The sequence below is a fragment of the Epinephelus lanceolatus genome, chromosome 8 (assembly GCF_041903045.1).
Source record: "Epinephelus lanceolatus isolate andai-2023 chromosome 8, ASM4190304v1, whole genome shotgun sequence".
In the NCBI taxonomy this organism is placed as follows: Eukaryota; Metazoa; Chordata; class Actinopteri; order Perciformes; family Serranidae; genus Epinephelus; species Epinephelus lanceolatus.
In genome coordinates, this window is record NC_135741.1 from 43,181,617 (window position 1) to 43,200,811 (window position 19,195).

The window sequence follows — 19,195 nt, forward strand, 5'->3', positions numbered from 1 at the left end:
CATCTTCTGATACTAGAGTCAGATCTATGAGATTCTATACCACTTCTAACATCAATTCTTGTACCATTTCCATCATTGAGGCATACTAGGTTTTTTATATCCATTAGTTCTTCACCTCTCCATTCCCATCATTATAATCATCCTATAATGTACTAATAGCATTAAAATCTCCACAACAGATACTTTTTCCATTTAGATATACAGATAGTTCCTCCAGTGACTCCAATGAAAGCTTCTTGCAAGGATTGTAAAAATTAAGTACTTTAATAATACCCTCTTTTGTCTGAACTTCAATGACTATCATCTCCCAGTCTTTACCTTTCTTCAGAACTCTATATTGCATTTCTTGTTGCACAAATATTATACACCCTGCTCCATTTCCCTCCACTCAATTTCTGCATATACTATTATATCCTTTAATTACAAAATCCAATTCTGGTTTAAGCCAAGTTTCTTGAATACATATAATCTCTGGTTTATTTCTGAAACTGTTAATAAAACCTTTAAATTCCTGACCATTTGCTATTAGACTCCTTGCATTCCACTGAAGAATAAACATTAGGTTTTTTCCCCACCGACTGTGGGCTTCCCTTCTGCCTTAAATCTTCTATTGATTTGCTCCTATGATAGATCTTTCATGTCCAAAACTTTTTCCGCTCCCTTCACGATTATTCTAATCATCTCTGTTTTGTGTTTAACTTGATCTGCACAGTTGATGACATAAGCAATGACCAAAATCACCTTATCCATGTTAAGTTCTGCAGCCTATTAGCTTCCTCCCTTTGACCTCCTCTTGGTCTTAAACTTTTATCTGTAACCTCCATTCCCTTCTGTCCTTGGATTCTCTGCACTGCTTCACCATAACTTATGTTGTTAGTCGTTTTCACTTGCTGAATCCCCACTGCTCTTTTCCGAACTTCACAATCCCCATATGTCACACTGTGCTGGCCACCACAATCACAACACTTAGTTTGAACATGTTCTTCACACTTCTCAAATCTATGCTCACCTCCACATTTGGGACACCTTTGCTTTCCCTTGCTATGTGCCCATACCTCTGGCATTTGTAACACCGCAACGGAGGTGGAACATAAGGCCTGACTGGGAAACTCTTTATCTTATCTGGGAGAGTCAAATCTTCAAACTCCAGGAGCACTGATAAACTTTCCTCTTTCTCGCCATTCATCGTTCTCATCAGCCTCTTTAACCTCCTCACCTTGCCCCCATGAATGCTTCGTTTGACTTTTTCCAGATCTTTGTGAATGGGAATGCCAGTTATAACTCCACAAGTCACTTTCAGAATTGAATTTAAAATCCTACTGTTAACTTATAAAGCTCTAAATGGTCAAGCTCCGTCATATCTTAGAGAGCTCATAGTGCCATATTATCCCATCAGAACACTGCGCTCGTAAAATGCAGGGTTACTCGTGGTCCCTAAAGTCTCCAAAAGTAGATCAGGAGCCAGAGCCTTCAGCTATCAGGCTCCTCTCCTGTGGAATCATCTTCCTGTTACGGTCCGGGAGGCAGACACTGTCTCCACATTTAAGACTAGACTTAAGACTTTCCTCTTTGATAAAGCTTATAGTTAGGACTGGCTCAGGCTTGGCTTGTACCAGCCCCTAGTTAGGCTGACTTGGGCCTAGTCTGCCGGGGGACCTCCTATAATACACCGAGCACCTTCTCTCCCTCTCTCTCTCTCTCTCTCTCTCTCTCTCTCTCTCTCTCTCTCGTGTCCTATTACTGCATTTTGCTAACTCAGCCATTCTGGATGTCACTAACTCGGCTTCTTCTCCGGAGCCTTTGTGCTCCACTGTCTCTCAGGTTAACTTATATCACAGCGGTGCCTGGATAGTGTGACGTGTGTGGTTGTGCTGCTGCCGTGGTCCTGCCAGATGCCTCCTGCTGCTGCTGCCATCATTAGTTATTAGTCATACTTCTACTGTTATTATACACATATGATTATTGTCACATATGTATACTATCAGATATTAATATATACTTTCAACATATTGTACCACAGCAGCCAGAACTATAATTATAATATTATTACTTTCATTAATGTTGTTGTAAGCTATTGTCATTACCGTCTGTCCTGCATCTCTCTCTGTCTCTCTTTCTGTCTCATTGTGTCATACGGATTACTGTTAATTTATTATGTTGATCTGTTCTGTACGACATCTATTGCACGTCTGTCCGTCCTGGAAGAGTGATCCCTCCTCAGTTGCTCTTCCTGAGGTTTCTACCGTTTTTTTTTTCCCCGTTAAAGGGTTTTTTTGGGGAGTTTTTCCTTATCCGCTGTGAGGGTCCAAAGGACAGAGGGATGTTGTATGCTGTAAAGCCCTGTGAGGCAAATTGTGATTTATGATATTGTGCTTTATAAATAAAATTGATTGATTGATTGAATTGACTTTGTTCTCACCCAGTACTCTTCTTTCAGACACAGTTTTTTTGCATATACTTTCAATATGCAACTCTTTATTTTTCTGTCCTTCATTTCTACATTTTACCAACAGGTTCCCATCTTGAAGAATCTTGGCCATTTCCATTTCTCCTAGTTTCTTTGTCAACTCCCTAGACAGCATTATAGGACTTAGAGTCACCTGCTCATCCTCCTTCCTGAATTTAAGTATTATTTTAAATTCCTGCCTCTCCACCTTCCTGCGAATAACCCGTTCACCTTCTTCTGATCTATAACTCTCCTCTAAAGTTCTTTTACTGCCCTGACTAGCAGACACACTTAAATCCCTATCCTGCCTCATGTTTGACTTACCTCACCCTTTCCCATTAGGTACCGGAGACCAGCCAAAGTCCATGTCATCATCTTCCTCTGCTGCCTATGTTGTCATCCTGATCCAATCACAAACCAGTTTATGCCAACCGCCAAGTTATTATCAAGAAAACGTTTTCAAAAGGTCAAAAATCTGCAGAAGTCGTGATTTCAAAAACCGCGCTCCTCGACGCTCGTGTGGACGAAAAGGCCACCAACAACAGTCCTTCCACCCAAAAGATGGGCCTGAGGGTAGAGCCTGATTTTATGCACAGGCCCAAGCCATGGACGAAACCAAGTGCTTGGACAGCATGGGGGGGGATCAGGGTTTTGTTTTGCTGAGTTTTAGTTATGGGCTGTATTGTTCTCCCCTGTCTTTGTTTGTTGGTTTGATCAGTTAGTATATATGCTTCCCTCAGGTCTCATTTTTGGGAAGTCTGTTATTTGAGTTAACGTCTTGTTTTGTTAGTCTTATTTTTCAGCAGAGTTTTGTTTTGTTGACCTCTTTTAGGGGCCCTGTAACTCTGTTAATTTATTAGTTTCTAGTTATTTGTTTGTTGAACTTTGTTTGGGAAAATAAACCCAGTTTTTTTGTTTTTTGTTTTTAATTTAAACCTGTGTTTCTTTGTGCCTTGAGCCAAGGCACAAAGAAACACCGTATAAATATGGCACGTTGCCATCGTTATACAGATGACAATAAGATTTACATAACCATGTCACCAGGAGACTATGTCCAATACAAGTGCTGACTAAGTGCACTGAACAAATCAACAACTGGATGTGCCAAAATGTTCTTCAACTGAATAAAGAAAAAATTGAGGTAATAGTTTCTGGAGCCAAGGAGGAACGATTAAAAGTCGGTGCTCAGCTTCAACTGGCAATCCTAAACCTATTTTATAGTATTATAGTCCTCTGCTCGAAAATTGCATACCCATAATGAAATGAAATATCTCTGCAACCACAAGGTCTGTTTGAATACTTTTGGTGTCATAGTAAAGGGAACACTTGTGAGATTTGTTAAGATGTGTAAATATCAGTATATGTGTTATATGTAAAGAGTAAATGAAGATGGCACACAGCACAAATGAAACAGTTTGAGCACGCAGAGGAACATGTCCGAATCCAGCTAAAGGTAAACACAGTTCATTTCTCCTTTCCGTTATGTTGTCGGATAATTATTCTAACAATCCAAGCCTATCTGTGTGAAAAAAATGCACTTTTAGTGGATGTATTTTGACGTTGTTTGATGCTGTCTGAGTGCCCTAGTATTTAATATAGCGCGTGCTCACAGGCTGCAGACAGGTCAGCCCTAGCTTCGTACTGGAGAAATGTCAAATATTGAACATTCTTTCACTCATTTAGACAAAAGTAGATCAGAATATAGGGCCCAGGTTGAAAAAAACATTAGTTCCCCTTTAATGTGATTGACTGTCGCCTATGTGTGTTTAATCACGGGTGCAGGTCGGGTCGCAGGACTTTTATTGTCGAGTGTGGGCAGGTACAGGTTTTCAAAAAGGGACCCATGCAGGACTCTGCAACACATCACTGGAATAGCCCTTTAAAACCTGCCTCATTGATGTTTTGTCTGCTTTCCTAGTGTGAGTTATGAGTTTGTCTGTGTTTGTTCTGTATACTGTCTAATTTCTTTTCTGTGGACTTTAGGAAGAGAAACAGGTGCATTGGTAGCACCTGATAGGGCTAATTCAGAAAGAATAACAGAGCAATGATCCTATTGGCTGAGGGAAAGTGGGATACCCCCTGCTGTAATAAGTAAGTATGGAACTGTAAACAACTCCACGGGGGATTTGCGCTGCCATGTCACAGTCCTGGTCAAAAACAAAGCCCCGCTCTGTACAACCACTGTGCAGCACAGTGTGATTAGGCTTCTGGATTAATAGTTAAGTGTGGATTAATGATGACCAAGGACACCACAGGAATACTTCCCACAGTATAGACATGCTCACACAATGCCTCTCTCTCTCTCTCACACACACACACACACACACACATACACACACACACAGCAGACAACAATATGCCAGTGTTCTGTGCTCTTTATGTCCAGCTGGGTACACACTGTACTGAGAGTGGGGGAGCAGGGAGGGGAGGAGGCAGCTATAGGCAGTGAAATGAAGCTAAGAGGGGGTGAGGGTGGGGGGATTTTACGAGATGCTGCTGAAATTAGGGAAGATGGTAACAGCTGTGACATTCACGGCAAGCAGCCAATAGGAGTGCAAGAATCCTGGAATCCCAGACAAGACAAATCAGAATTGAAGAATCGAAACTCCATTATTTATGTGTACTTAAATTATTTAGTCACACACTTAGCATTATTATTTGTTAAATGTTGCCAAAAAATATACATATGCAAAATGTGTGATTCATAAATTATACCCAAGTGCTAACACAACAACACAATAAAGAAAGTCAAAACAGATTCTAGCAGTAATCTACTGGTGACTTGTTCCAACTCCCCTCCTCACAATACAAAATGTATTAACATTTAAGATTTACATTATCTGTAAAATGTAAAATAAAAAAAAACACATTTGTAAATCATATTTTATTTGCTTTGAAAATATATGCCCCCATTCTGTTTCAGATGTATGCTGTCAGTAGCCACAGCAGACTTATTGAAGCAGTTTGAGTCAGATTTGAAACATGTAAGAGCACATGTGCTGTACTGTGAGGATGTGATGGCCCTGCTTTCAGGCCTGCTGCCAGAGAACAACATGTTCCTGAACATATAGAACAGAAAGGCGGGGCTCTCTCTCTCTCTCTCTCTCTCTCTCTCTCTCTCTCTCTCTCTCTCTCTCTCAATCACTCACTCACACACACAATCACACATGGACACAGAGAGCACTGACGGGATCATTTGTGCCTCACTGGTGTCAGTGAACAAGGCAGTAAACCGTCCCTTTGACATCTGTGAATGTGCTCTATACACTAAGGTCAGCAAAACGCATTCACCAGCTTACATTAACAAAAACAAACACATGGGTGTCACCTGGCTCACATCATATTATAATGTTGATGAGTTCAAATTCTGTTTATTATTTTACCCACTTCAAATTTGTATTTTTTTGGGGGGAAGTTTTAACTTTCCATGCTGTGTTTGGGGTCCAAACTCATGAGAAAAGGAGGACACTGTATGCTCAACTTGTTCGAGTGTCAGTTTTGTCAGCTATTTTAGTCTTAGTCTTGAGATGAAAATGCTAATTAGTTTTAGTCACATTTTTAGTCATTTTTATCCTTCTTAGTTTTGATCTAGTTTTAGTTGACAAAAATGTATGACGTTTTAGTCAATTTTTAGTCATTATGTTTTCTATGTTTTTTTTTTTTTTATCGTGAAACTAATCCTGTTAGGCTAATACTACAATTATCAGAAATTAGAATCAAGGTAACAGGTGTATACAAATTTCATTTTGACAATTTTTTCTACAACTACAAATAATTTCCTCTTTCTTACTAACTGTCATTTCTCCAGCAGTGTTTGACATGTTTAAAGGGTGATTTTCTGAGACAACTAGGATTTGTACCCAGGTTCATTGTAAACTCCTGACTTATCCATCTCACTGTTGAGAAGCAGAGAAATAACTTAAAGCCTGAATTCTTTCTTAATCTGCAATGTTAGTCTGGAGGTTTAAACTTGTGTCCTCTCAGAGTTGGTGATAAAAACTAAACTTTAATCTCTGTCAGAGAAAACTGACCTGAGTTCAGACTATACTTACAGAACAGTCAGAGCCCTGCAGGGTACAGAACAGGTGCACTCACAGATAACCGAGCCTCCTACCTGCCTGTCAAACACCATCAACCCATAAAAACATGTCGAGACAGTCCCGGTCTGAGTGAAGTCCTGCAGGGATCAGTTGTGTAGCCTGTGGCTGCTCGCTCTGCTGCTGTTCAGCAGCTAACAAGCGGAACTGACTGCTAACAGCCACCGCTTCAACTAACAAAGTCCGCATATCCATTCAGCAGCTCCACCATCCACAGTCAGACACACACGGCTGATTATTTACTGCTGAATTACAGCTCACAACTAGCACCAACGGCTGACGCTGCTCCGCTGTGAGTATTTTTGCTGGCTAGCAAAACATCCTGGCCCAGACTATTCACTGGAGTTTATCAGCCTGTCACTCATGCAGCATTCGAAGAAAAGTACAAGCATGTCTGTTCTCGGCTTTCTGTGTCTGATAGTCCACCACTAACATTTTCATCACGTCTCATCTTGTCAATGAAAATAAAACATAGATTTCGTCAGAGTTTTTATTACCAAGATCTATTTTTAGCTTGTCATCGTCTCGTTTACGTCATGGAAAAAAGGTTGTTGATGAAAGATTAAAATGAAACTATCACTGTGTAGCGAGTTAATCGCTATCATGCTTGTTTAAAAAGGAAAACAACTAATGCTTTGAGATGGCTGTCAAAGATGATAGAGGTTATCCAGTCTGGAGTGAAAACAGGTAGTGTGTTTCACAAGACTTTTATTCCCAATCTCTCTATAAAATTGGATTAGCATACCATTATATGCTGTAAAAAAGACAGTTTACATTCGGCGCTGGAAGTCGCACCCATAATTTACGCAAAGTATCATGAGGGCTAGAAATTAGGTGGACAGAGGCATCAGTATTAAGCGAAGACTTTCATAACCAGTTAAAACTCCTCTATCTTTTATAAGCAAAACGCTAAATAAATGACAGATGAAAGAATTCAGTATGACATTTATAAATGTGAGGAGATAAATTTACATTAGGAAATAAGATAGATGAAACAGTCATAGATTTGATCATTTATTCCAATAAAAGTTGTCAAACATATTTACAGCAAAACGAAAAACAAAAAAAATGATGCTTTCTCAAACATCTAATGGCTCCTGTCAGCTTCATTAAAAAAAGCAGTTCTTATTTAACACAACATACATTTCTGTACACACTGGAAATATGTACTAAAGAAAAAAAGTTCAAGATATTACACCCAACTGTTTGAGAACAGTGTGGCTCTGTACGGTGTTTACAGTGAGGCAGTGAAACATTTTGCATAGTGTAAAGTGTTTTCAAGTGGAATCATTGCTAGTCTGAAGAGAACTAAATGAAACGGCTCCTACAGAAAATACAGTGACAGTAGGAGCACTGCACAGTTTTAGCATAGTGATGATTTAAAGATCCTCGATTAGCTTATTACCACAGCAATGCAGTCTTTTAACTATGTTAGGAGAAATGAAGAAACGTGTATTGAACACTGCAGGTCAGAGAATCAACATCTCAGTAAAAAACAGAGCTTCTATGTGCTACACTAGTGCTTTAGGAAAAAGTGAAAAATTAAAGTCATATCTCAAAACTGAACATCTTTGTATTTTCACAGCTAGAGTTGTGTAGGCATTCAACAAGTACAGCAACCAGTGTGTCAAGGTGCTTCAACACTGACTGCAAATAAGCCCCTTTCTGTTGTCCTTTGATCAAAATTGCTCCTGCCATCTCTAAGTTCATGGAGTCCTGCACCTTCACAACTTTTTAAATCAACTTGAACATTAAAAAAAGAAGCACATTCATTTAAATTCACACACAAATAAAAACTTCTGTTTTGTGTGTATTTTGTTTAGTTTTATTCTTTACACTAATACTTCTGTCACTGTTTGTGGTTGTGGCAGTGGTTAGTACTGTCGCCCCACAGCAAGTGGGTTACTGGTTCGAACCCCGGGGTAGGGGAACCCTTCTGTGCGGAGTTTGCATGCTCTCCCCATGTCAGCATGGGTTTTTCTCCAGGTTTCTCCCACAGTCCAGAGACATGCAGGTTAGGGGTAATTGATCCTTAATTGTCCATAGGTGTGAATGTGAATGTGAATGGTTGTCTGTCTCGATGTGTCAGCCCTGTGATAGCTTGGCAACCCCCCTGTCGCCCAATGTCAGCTGTCTCCCCGTGACCCCTAACAGGATAAGTGGTTACAGAAAATGAATGAAAATAGAAAATTATGCCACTCTTAAGTATCTTGTTTTAAATCACACTTAATTTTTTTAGCAATTATAAAATGCTCAACAGTACTTGAAATACATAATTCAAATACAACTCACAGAAATCCTGCCCATCTCTGATCACGGTTGCATGAACTCTTCATACATAAAGTCAAGGTAATGTCATTGACTGCTTCAGAATCTCAGTTTGACTTTGAGGAAAATGATTAGCCTAATAATTAAAAAACACTCCGACCTAGATTTTTTATGATAAATTTGATGTTTAGTTCCAGATTGATATATTTATTTAGTTATGTATTACTTTGACTTAGTACTTACTTTGAATTTCTGCAGAGGGGGTCAGTGAGATATTGGCCTATTAATCAGCTATTCTGTTCCAAACTATCAGCTTTTAGAAATCCATTATCAGTTGACCTCTACAACAAAGACATGCAAAAGACACCAAATTCTTGCAGAGTTTGCCGAGCCAGTGGGACTCAGGAACTAAGAGGTTAGAACAGTGGACTTGTTTGCCGTGCTTCAAGTACGGCCTTTCGTAACAGCTAAAAGGATATGGTTGTACTGTTGTACTGTACTGTTTGGAAAGACACTAAGGCCTTCAGGCATAGACACCTCTGGGCACTAACACAGCTATATAGGAGCTGCAGTTGTTGAATGCAAACATAAGTGGAGCTTGGACTATCTCTGTATAACAGAAGTGAACAGGTGTTGTAGATGTAATCATTGTAAAGGGAAAAGCTAGGTGTTACTAAGCAAAACACCACACAGAAAAGTCAGTCCAAGGTTGTTTCAAGACTGGAGTGGTTGAGTCTGAGATACAAATCCATCCCACTCAAGCAAAGATACCCTTGCATCAGAAACTAAGACAAAGTTGAGACTGTCAAGGTAGACAAGATGTTTCAAAGTGCTGAGAATGAGGTAGGACCACACTACAAAATGCCTTTAAATCTACTACTACTACTACTGAGTCACTGAACTGAACCCAAATGCTACGCAGTGCTATGAATCCAGAAGGAGGTTCTGGTCATCCCTCTGGTGTGTGTTGGAGAGTGAAGGCAGTAGAGCTTTCTACATGTGAAGCATACAAAGCATTTAAACCCTTCTGTCTGGCTCACTGCTGTACGCTTTAACCGCTCTCTCTGCTTTTTATTATTCTGTGCGTTTGAACTTCTGCATTTTGTTGTTTCTTCCTGAAAATCCTAGTTACTTCAAGTACCATCTCACCTGAGGATCAGTCATGTGGCTTGATATTTTTGTTTATCCCCAGGGTGCACATGTAGTGATCGCTTTTCAGGAATCACAGCACAAACTAGCCATAATTTTCTCACACAACACAGATAGTAGGCTGCAACCAGCAACTAACTGAATGTGTTCTACACAACATTACGTGCCTCTGCAAAGACTCTGAAGCACTTCAGTAATGAGAGGAAGGAAGGAAGGAAGGAAGGAAGAAAGGGACAGTGAGGATGTGTATTCCGTGGCTGCTTTAGGGAATTTTTTCCAGATGGCAAATCTTCAAATTTCCTGCGAGAGTCCTCCAAATCAGATACTCATGAAAGATTCAGTCAAAGATGTCTCAATACTGCTCAGGTGTAAGGCTATTCTCATAGAATGGCCCAATAAACCATGTCCATATCACACCCAACAGAACCCTTCAAAATCATAAGATAGAATACAGAGCAATACTCAATATCTCTTAGATGACAGATGATTCCTAGTTACCTATTGACTTGATATCTTGAACTGTATTCAAAGTGGTATTTCAGTTTGTGAGAAGTCCAAAAATGCCACACTCTACCTCAATGTAAAAACATTCAGTACAAAGTTACCAAAAACAGCCGTTAACCCACCCAATGATCATGATTGTTTCTTGGTCATACATTAATTTAGCAAATATACTCATACTAAGCTTTGCAGTGACGATAGACAGATATACACATTTTGTCCACCAGGTGCTCTTTGGATTCAACAGGAACAAATACCCACATAAAACCAATCTGAATTCCCTGCTGGACACTGTTTGGTTGTAATAGCACAATATTGTATGGAGCTGATACAGGCCTGCTAATTCTAAGGTGTGAATTCTACACAACACCTTCAAAACAACATAAAAACGTTCATATTCATATTTGTTCAGCCTCTGCCTCTGGAGTGTGGCACAGATTTGTGAAATATCCTTGTAAACCATCTTTACATGAGCATACATGTGACACTGACTCAAAATCTGTGATGACCATATCTTCATTTTAAGTTTTTGTAAATTGCCGCTTCAGCATCATTTTATCTTATGATCCAATCACACTTGGAGTGAATCATCTCTAAGGCACGAGGTTGTACAGGGCGGGTAGACAAGCTGGTGGTGTCATCTGATGTTCATTCAAATGCTATTATCAGGATAATGTAGCTTTGACCTTAAGATACTGGTACATCCAGTACCTTACCTGTGCCACAGCCAAGTACATTACAAATGTTGATGAAGAGCAGGCCTATACTGGGGCTTTTGGGAACAAAAATAAACAAATATTAAACAACATTAAAAAATAAACCTGGTTATCACATCCAGTCAGCTCAGACACCAACATTATCCACCCGTTAAATGTCCTCAGCTCCATGGTGACAGTAACTGGAACTGGATGGTCCTGGAAGTGCACTGTTGTGGTCTGGTTTGCATACTGTTCCTGTCCAGGAGTTTTGGAATCATTAGCCAGTCCGTCACTTCCCGCTCAAATCATGATTGTGGATTTTTCACAGTTCACTTTTTCATTGTTCCTTTTTCCATTGGAGTCCACATCCATGTAGTAAACAAAGCTGTAAAGACACAAAGTATAAACAGGTCAGCATGGAGCAACAAGAAAACAAAGAAAACCACATATGAGGCTTTACTTCCACAGCTGTGACCATCAGTCCTCTAGGTTAGGATAACACTGTATGAGGGTCTTGGCCACCATTGCAATTTTTAGACACTACATATATTTTAGTTAGGATAAATTTGACTGAAAATAGGCCCCAACAAGGATTTGGTATTTCACCATCAGAACTGTATTTCTGGCAAATTGGAGACACTTTAAATGCATCTAGATCTTCATGTTCACTGGTGAGTTGTGGTGAACAGATATATATAACACTCAACGAAACGTAAGGTATGGAAGCATCTTTGATTTTGCATCATAGTTACCATACTTAGAGATAGGGCTGGGTGATAAGGCTTAAAAATAATGCTGCAATATTTTTAGGCTATAATCGCTATACATGATACATAAAGAAATTTTGAAATGTCCCCTATAGTATTGTAGACTGCAAAAATACTGATATCATCTTTTATCAATCACAGGCCTCTGAACTGGAATCAAAATGTAATCATACAGTGGCAAACTTTGTGATATCAGCAAATATCGTTGTCCAAAGAATTGATGGAATATCCTATCACACTTAAACTTTAGTCAACATCAACTGTAGTTGATGACAATGGAGTGACTGGTCACTTCTTTAACATCTACCTGCAGCAAAATGCCATCACCACCTGATACCTGAGTGTATTTCCTGCCTGTAGATGTGACTAGGTTTAGCTGAGTGCTGTGCTCTAATAATAGCCCAGCGGCTGATGTGCCACAGCTCACAGGGGTTTGTTCCTCTCCTCATAAGTTGCATAACGTCACAGCACATGGTATGAACACAAGTGGGTCAGCTTAGGAGGAAGCATGCATGTTGATGATGAATGAGCGATAATGTGCTGAGTGGAGACATGGAAAGTGCTTATGTCACTGCTGAGGATGAGCACTGCCTAATATATTTACAGTAAAATACAGCATACCGTTCACAATATGGTGTGGTTGGAAAACAAGTGTTGCCTAAAGCAAATGAAAAATTCATTCAGATATTATGACAACATAAAATTTGTCTTCACAATGAGGTCAACCCACAGGTTCCTCTTATAGATTCCTCTCAGATGACTCCAATGTCACTACGGAGCTGTCAGGCCATAAACTATCCTGATGTGCTAAAAGCCAGGCACTATCGATCTGTGTTCTAGTCCAGGGGTTGACTGAGGCCACTGGTCACTGATTTAATCCTTTGTTCATGTCCAAGCTTTGGACACGCAAAACAGTTCCACTCATTTCTGACCTGAACCCTGTTTTCCTTTTGTTTGCTGTCATATTCTGAATGAAATCTTATTTAAAAACAGTGTTGTTTTTGAAAAGACCAACTGATGAGTTCATGGTGCCCTGAAGTGTCTGTCTATACTCACTGACGTGGCTCTAATGCTTCAACATTCAGCAGGGTTTTTTTGAATTTCATCTCATTTTTACAAGTGCAGCTGTGGGGGAATGTCGTACCTATGTGTGTAAACTTTCTCAACTCAAATTTAACAAGCATGCCTCCTGAGTATACACCAGGGCTGTAACAATACTTTGATCTGGATGAATATATCAGTTAGGCTTAGGCGGTATCTTTTTCTTCATACCTTTATAACCCCCTAACATTGTCCCTGGGTGAACTGTGTATGAGCTGAGCTACTGGTGATTGGTCATTATAGCATGTATGTCATTGTCTAGCCAACGATGCTATGTTTCTAGTGTGCAGTTAGTTTATTTAGACAATGACTGCTGGGTTTAAATACTTATGGCCCATAGGATAATAACTAGACATGAGATCAGCGCCTTTCTTGCGTACATTTAGGAATAAGAACAGGTTAGCCCTCTACGGAGGTACTTAGGTATACAATATATCATAGAGAACAGCAATGTATAACCTAACACTATGCTCCAACAGCTCACCTAATGAACGGTCAGGCGACACAGGATTCTTGCGAATACACACCATAGACATACACATACATAATATTTTCTATTTCCAGGGAAATATAATAATGGGAAAATTGGAAAACTGGTTATGTTCTAGGCTGATGGGCTGATTCGTACAATGTATATGCATCATTACAGAAAGACACAAGTCCTTTAAGTAAGTCCTTTAAACCCCCCTGCATGGATGCAATCCTTAGACTCGACAGATATGCAAAACTCAGCAGCACAACCGTGAGTTCCTTTAGGTCCACCAAATTCATCTATGTAGGCAAGGTTAATCAACCATCTGAATCTGAGCCGCAAACCACCAACTTTATGCATTATAATAGCACATTTGTCAGGACTGAGACACGGACTGATTGCTGCTGGGCTGGTGTTTGGTGTCTGTGTGTATTTCAGAGTGTGTTAGAAATAGGGAAAGAGAAAGTGGAAGATGCCTGACCAAATCCGTGATAATTTCTTGTCGCCTAAGCTTACCTGAACCTGCCCGAGGGCTGCAGGTCCATTGTGCATCACTAGTTGTTTAAAGGTAGGGTCTGGAGAATTTTCCAGTTGCGTGTTTGTAAACACACATTCAAATTTGGCCCCTCCTATCAGGCTCAACTCTCCCGGGTGTGTTGAGCCCGGAGGTACGGAAGAAGGCTTCAGAGAAGAGGTTCAGGCAAGGCTCGCGTTGGTGCATGCTCGGACACACTCGGGCACGGCACCTGCGCTCTCTCACTGGATGGGGAAATCTCCGCCCAGAAGCGGTCTGAGCTTACAAAAACATCAAAATACAGTTAAAGGGCAGGAGCTCTGCAAACAGAGTCACCACCACACATGAGTAGAAGCCCATAGGTGATGATTAAGCAGGATTTCATTTGTATATGTCTACATTTTGTTTTGTTTGAAAATCCTCCAGATCCTACCTTTAATACATGGCATTCTTTTCTTGTAGCTCTTACTGCCTCTGTGTACACTGCGCTGATGTGTGTGCGGCTTGCGTGAGACCGTGAGACACGGGTACCGCCTTCAAAAAATATGTTTAAGAATCATGGTTTTGGTTAAAATAATAATAATAACAGTAAGTGACATAAATGTACCTACTTTGCATAATTACATAAAGTCCATAAAGTCTCACTACACTGACTTTTGGTTTCACACAGGACACGAACAGCGGCCTCCTGGTTTAAAGTCTGTATTTGTTTGACAATTTGTCTGCCCTACACAGACTTCCTCGCCATTTATACTTAATTGGTGTGTCTACCAGAACAAAAAAAAAATCCTCACTTTGCATTGGTATTGCATTTCATGCCCACCACCACGCAATGTGCTTTTATGAGTTTGTGTCCATTTCTTGCATGTCATGGGACTGGGCTTCTTTGTTATTGCTTTTTGACATAGCAGTTTGTAGTCTGAATATTAAACCCTATAAAACCCCTCTCTGGTCAAACCCTTGCTGAGGTCAGCATATCATTTTTCTGATAATTGCTCTTTAGGTGTTATTACAGCTACATTAAAAATCAAGATGAAGGAAACATGGCAGATGTCGTAGCCCCGCAGATCCTGGACACACTAAGGCCTGCTGCCTCCTGAACCACAATGCCAGCCATTTGTTGTTGCATAACCCACAAGCAGACCACCTTGTTAAAAACCGGCAGAGACTGGTATCTTTGGGGAAGTGGTGTGGGCTGGTTTCTTATGAGCACAGAACGCTGTGGCAGCTCTCCATGATAACCAGTTGGAGAGGGAGTGTTGCAGTTTTACGAGCTCTGGGTGGTTTTGTGGCTGTGCGGCATGCAAATCAACACCTTTCAATTGGCTGGCATTCACAAAAAGTGTTCATTATGTAACTTTAGGTGTGTGCCTCCAAGTTCCTCTTGATGCAAAACTGACAAAGCATTCCCAGTAAATACAGAGGTTAGACAAAGTGTAGTAATACGATCACCTTTGATAACTGGTAGACAAAAGCAACAATGTAACATTTCAAGAGTTGGGATGGTATTCAGAAGTTATGCTTTCTAATAAAACAAAGCTGCTATTAAAATGTGTCATTCTGTCCTGATCAGTTGCCCCACATTGGTTTAAAGTTTTTTTTCACTATTTGTTTGTTCCACCATCTGTGTTCCTTGGTTAATCCTGCCATGTTGAAGTTCTTATGTTCTCCTTTTTTCACAGGACAGAGCGCACAGCCAACAACAACAACAACAACAGTGACAGAGCAAATTCAAAAATACTAAATTGATATCAGAGAGAGGAGACCACTCCCTGCTTTCAACAGATGATGACCATGTCTCTTTTCATCTAATATTTATAGATCAAGATGAACCCCATCAGCTTTAGTAGTACTGCTCAAACAATATGAACTGCCAACACAACAGCAGAACCACAGTATCGAAAATAATTCACCATAAGCCCAAAATATTACCACATACAGCACCTGCAGTGAGTTGAGAGGCTGTGATACAGTAGATGCTATGCAGACTGTGAGGAGATTAACACAGTGTAAAGAGCTTAGAGCCCATTAGATCCAACACAGCCACCATGAATGGGGACAGCTGAGTGGAAAACATGTGGATCAGTGTTATTCCAGAGCAGAGCATTGTGGGATGGGAGGCTATAGGGTATAGGGTGCTTGAAGGCTTACACAAGTTTTGTAGATTTTTATTGACAAATACTTAAAAATAAAGAGAGGTGAGCTTTTCTTTGAGACTTTTTCTTTACAATTCAACTTTTGAATAAATACAAGAACACAAAGCGGCTCTCCACCAGAATCATTTGTGTAGAATCTAAGTTCTGTAGTTCTTTCTCTGAACCCTGAGGGCCCCTAGGAAATATTTACAACCTTCTCAGCCACTGAATGCTCACTTTAACAAGCATGTTGCATAAGAACACCAATGCGTTCATCACACCCACTCCCAGAATCTCATAAAGGTAGCCTCCCTCTGGCATGTCTCAGCCCCTCTATAATATCCCCCACTGACTGAGCCAACAGAGAACATAGCGTACCCTGCCTTCATACTGCTGTCCAAACCACTTCATTTCCTTCAGAGGAGCAAGATCAGCATTCTCTCAGACCTTACTGGCTTTGTTTAAAATGTACATTGCTTTGGAATATTTGGATAAGATGGAAGACATATGCAAAAAGAAAATCCTCAACCTTGCTTGAAGGCATCAGTGTCTTTATTACATAAGGTTGAGGCATTCATGCATGGGGTGTGAGGACAACACCCTGAAAATGCCTCAACTTGTAAAAGGCCTGTTCATGCTGTCAGTGAAATCAAAAAGGATTCCCAAAGTAATGTCTGCACACATGGGGGGTGGGGGGTGGGGGCTTACAGTGCTCCAGCCTGGTTTAGAGAGTCAGTTCATTGCTGGCAGGCAGCAAGAGGACAAAATGTTCCAGACGCAAGCCTCCATAAGCCATGAACCAGGAGCAGCACTCTCATTGTCCAGCAGAGGAGGAGAGGGAGGAAGGGAGGGTAGGTAAGGAGAATGGGGGAGAGAAATGGACAAGGGCATGTCACGCACAAGCCCCAACCTCCGGGGGAGACGAGTGAGACCAATGCGGAAGTGCCAAAAACTGCAGTTCACTGACTGTCCACTTGAGGCTGGCTCCGGAAGTGAGTCAATTCCCATAGACCCCCATGTTAAAATGCCCAACTTTAGAGCAGAAATAAACATGTTTACTAACTCTTCCGTTTAAATGTTACTAAGGTTTGAAATTGCGCATAATTAAGGGCGTGGTCACTTTGAGTGACAGGTCGCACCATCACAGGTGGCTAACTAGCATGCTAACTAGCCGCTGGCTCTGCTGTGCGGAGCTCAGCGGAGCTGAGCTCAGACTCGGCCGTCTGCTCAGCGTCAACTCAGCCAATTCATGCCCATGTTCAAGGCATTGAACCTATGCTCTCAGCCGTGTTTGTGCCTTTTGGATATTTGTTCAGGCAAATATTGGAGTAATATGCCTTGCTGTTCGATTAATTATACCAACAGACCGTCCAAGAAGTCTGTGCTCCAGGTTTTTCGGTAAGTGAAATTCGGAAATTCTAGTATTATTTTATTTATGTTTATATGTTAGCACTAATTAGCGGGTATCGGTGTCTGCGGTCACTACGGTCACCACCTAGCTTGTCAGCAGCGTGTATCGGTGTCTGCGGTCACCACCTAGCTTGTCAGCTTATTATTATATTATTAAGCCTTTATTTAATACATGTAAAATCACGTTGATACCGGAGGTCTCATTTTCAAATGCGACCTGTATCACAGCAGCAACATCCACATCAAGTTACAGAGCCACAGACAATACAACACAAGCTTAGCTCGTTAACTAGCTAACCAGCTAGTTAACGGTTAGCCTTCGAGCAAGACGCCAGTCCGGGGATGCATCGAAGTCAGAGCCTGACAGAGAAGTGTTAGGATTTAGGCATTTAGGGAGAGAATATTTTGAACAAAAGGCTGGGGCTGTGTGAGGTTTGAAAATAAAGGTCCACCACGTTAGTTAGCTAACGTGATGCAATGTTAACGTTGTCATATGAGCAGTGTAACGTTAACGTAACATTAAGGCTATACTTGTGTAACGTTATGTAAATTAAAAAGTGGGGAACTGTGTGAAATTACAATAAGGTGTGTAACGTGATTAAAAAAACTAATGTGACATTTGACTGTCACATATAAAATATTAAGAAGACTAGTGTATGATATAGGCCTGTAGGCATGTAGTTACACAACAATAGATAATGCACAGACAGAATATGGGGACTGTGATGGCAACCACCTTTTTGTTTTGCTAAAAATAAATAAATTGATTATGATCTGTTGAACACTGAAGTAATTTAAGTTGTATTGTTTGCATGTAAAGGTGTCTGTGAAGTAGGTTACCTAACACATATATTACTTTTAATATCTATTTGTCTGTGTAAAGTTTTCCTCTAGGTGACCCAGACAGACTGGACCAGTGGACACTCCACACAAGGAGACAGAACTGGACTCCAAACAAGATTTCCCATCTGTGCAGTGAACACTTTGAGAGTCATCACTTCAGCACTGACTCCAGGATAAAGACACCTTTTTTTATACAGTACCTCACAAAGAGTCAAGAAACTTATTAGTTTAAAATGATGAATTATTGTCCATAATACATTTAAATGCATTACATAAATTACTAATTGTCATACATTACTAAGTACTCGATTAGGGCACAGCTTGCTCTGTACTATTACTGATAAGGTGAAATTACTGACACACCAGTGCAGTTTAGTGTTCCCATAATGCAAAAGGCCAAATGAAGATTTTATCAATCAAGGAACATGACATGTATTTACCGACTTTAACATTTTAGTGCCTTTTATGCAAAGACCCTTTATCAAAGTGAGAATTACTACCTTTTTCCCCACTCACAGTCTGTGAAAAACCAATGGAAAAAATATTCTCATAATGAGACAGCCGAACATAGCATGATTCCACAGTGGCAGTGAGCTTTGAGAACAGTTCGGTTTCCTTTTGATAGCAACAATTATTTTAATGTGGATGAATTGCATACTGTACATTCATACTCCAGTTGTCTTGATAGTACAGTTAAATTTAAAATCACATTCAAATATAAAGGCGAATATCTACAGAACTTAAACACAAAACTATTTTATGAATGACAGCCACTTGCTCAGCAATAAGATCAT

The 19,195-nt window shown here is 40.3% G+C and overlaps 1 protein-coding gene across 2 annotated transcripts in view; it reads right to left on the minus strand.

Moving 5' to 3' along the window:
• Window positions 1-7,544: 7,544 nt before the first annotated feature.
• stk35 (serine/threonine kinase 35) overlaps window positions 7,545-19,195 on the minus strand; it is a 30,024-nt gene continuing 18,373 nt past the window's right edge. For both annotated transcript variants that reach the window (XM_078170336.1, XM_033627862.2), the window contains one exon: window positions 7,545-11,544. The gene's annotated coding sequence lies outside the window, so the exon portion shown is untranslated. The remainder of the gene's footprint in view (window positions 11,545-19,195) is intronic.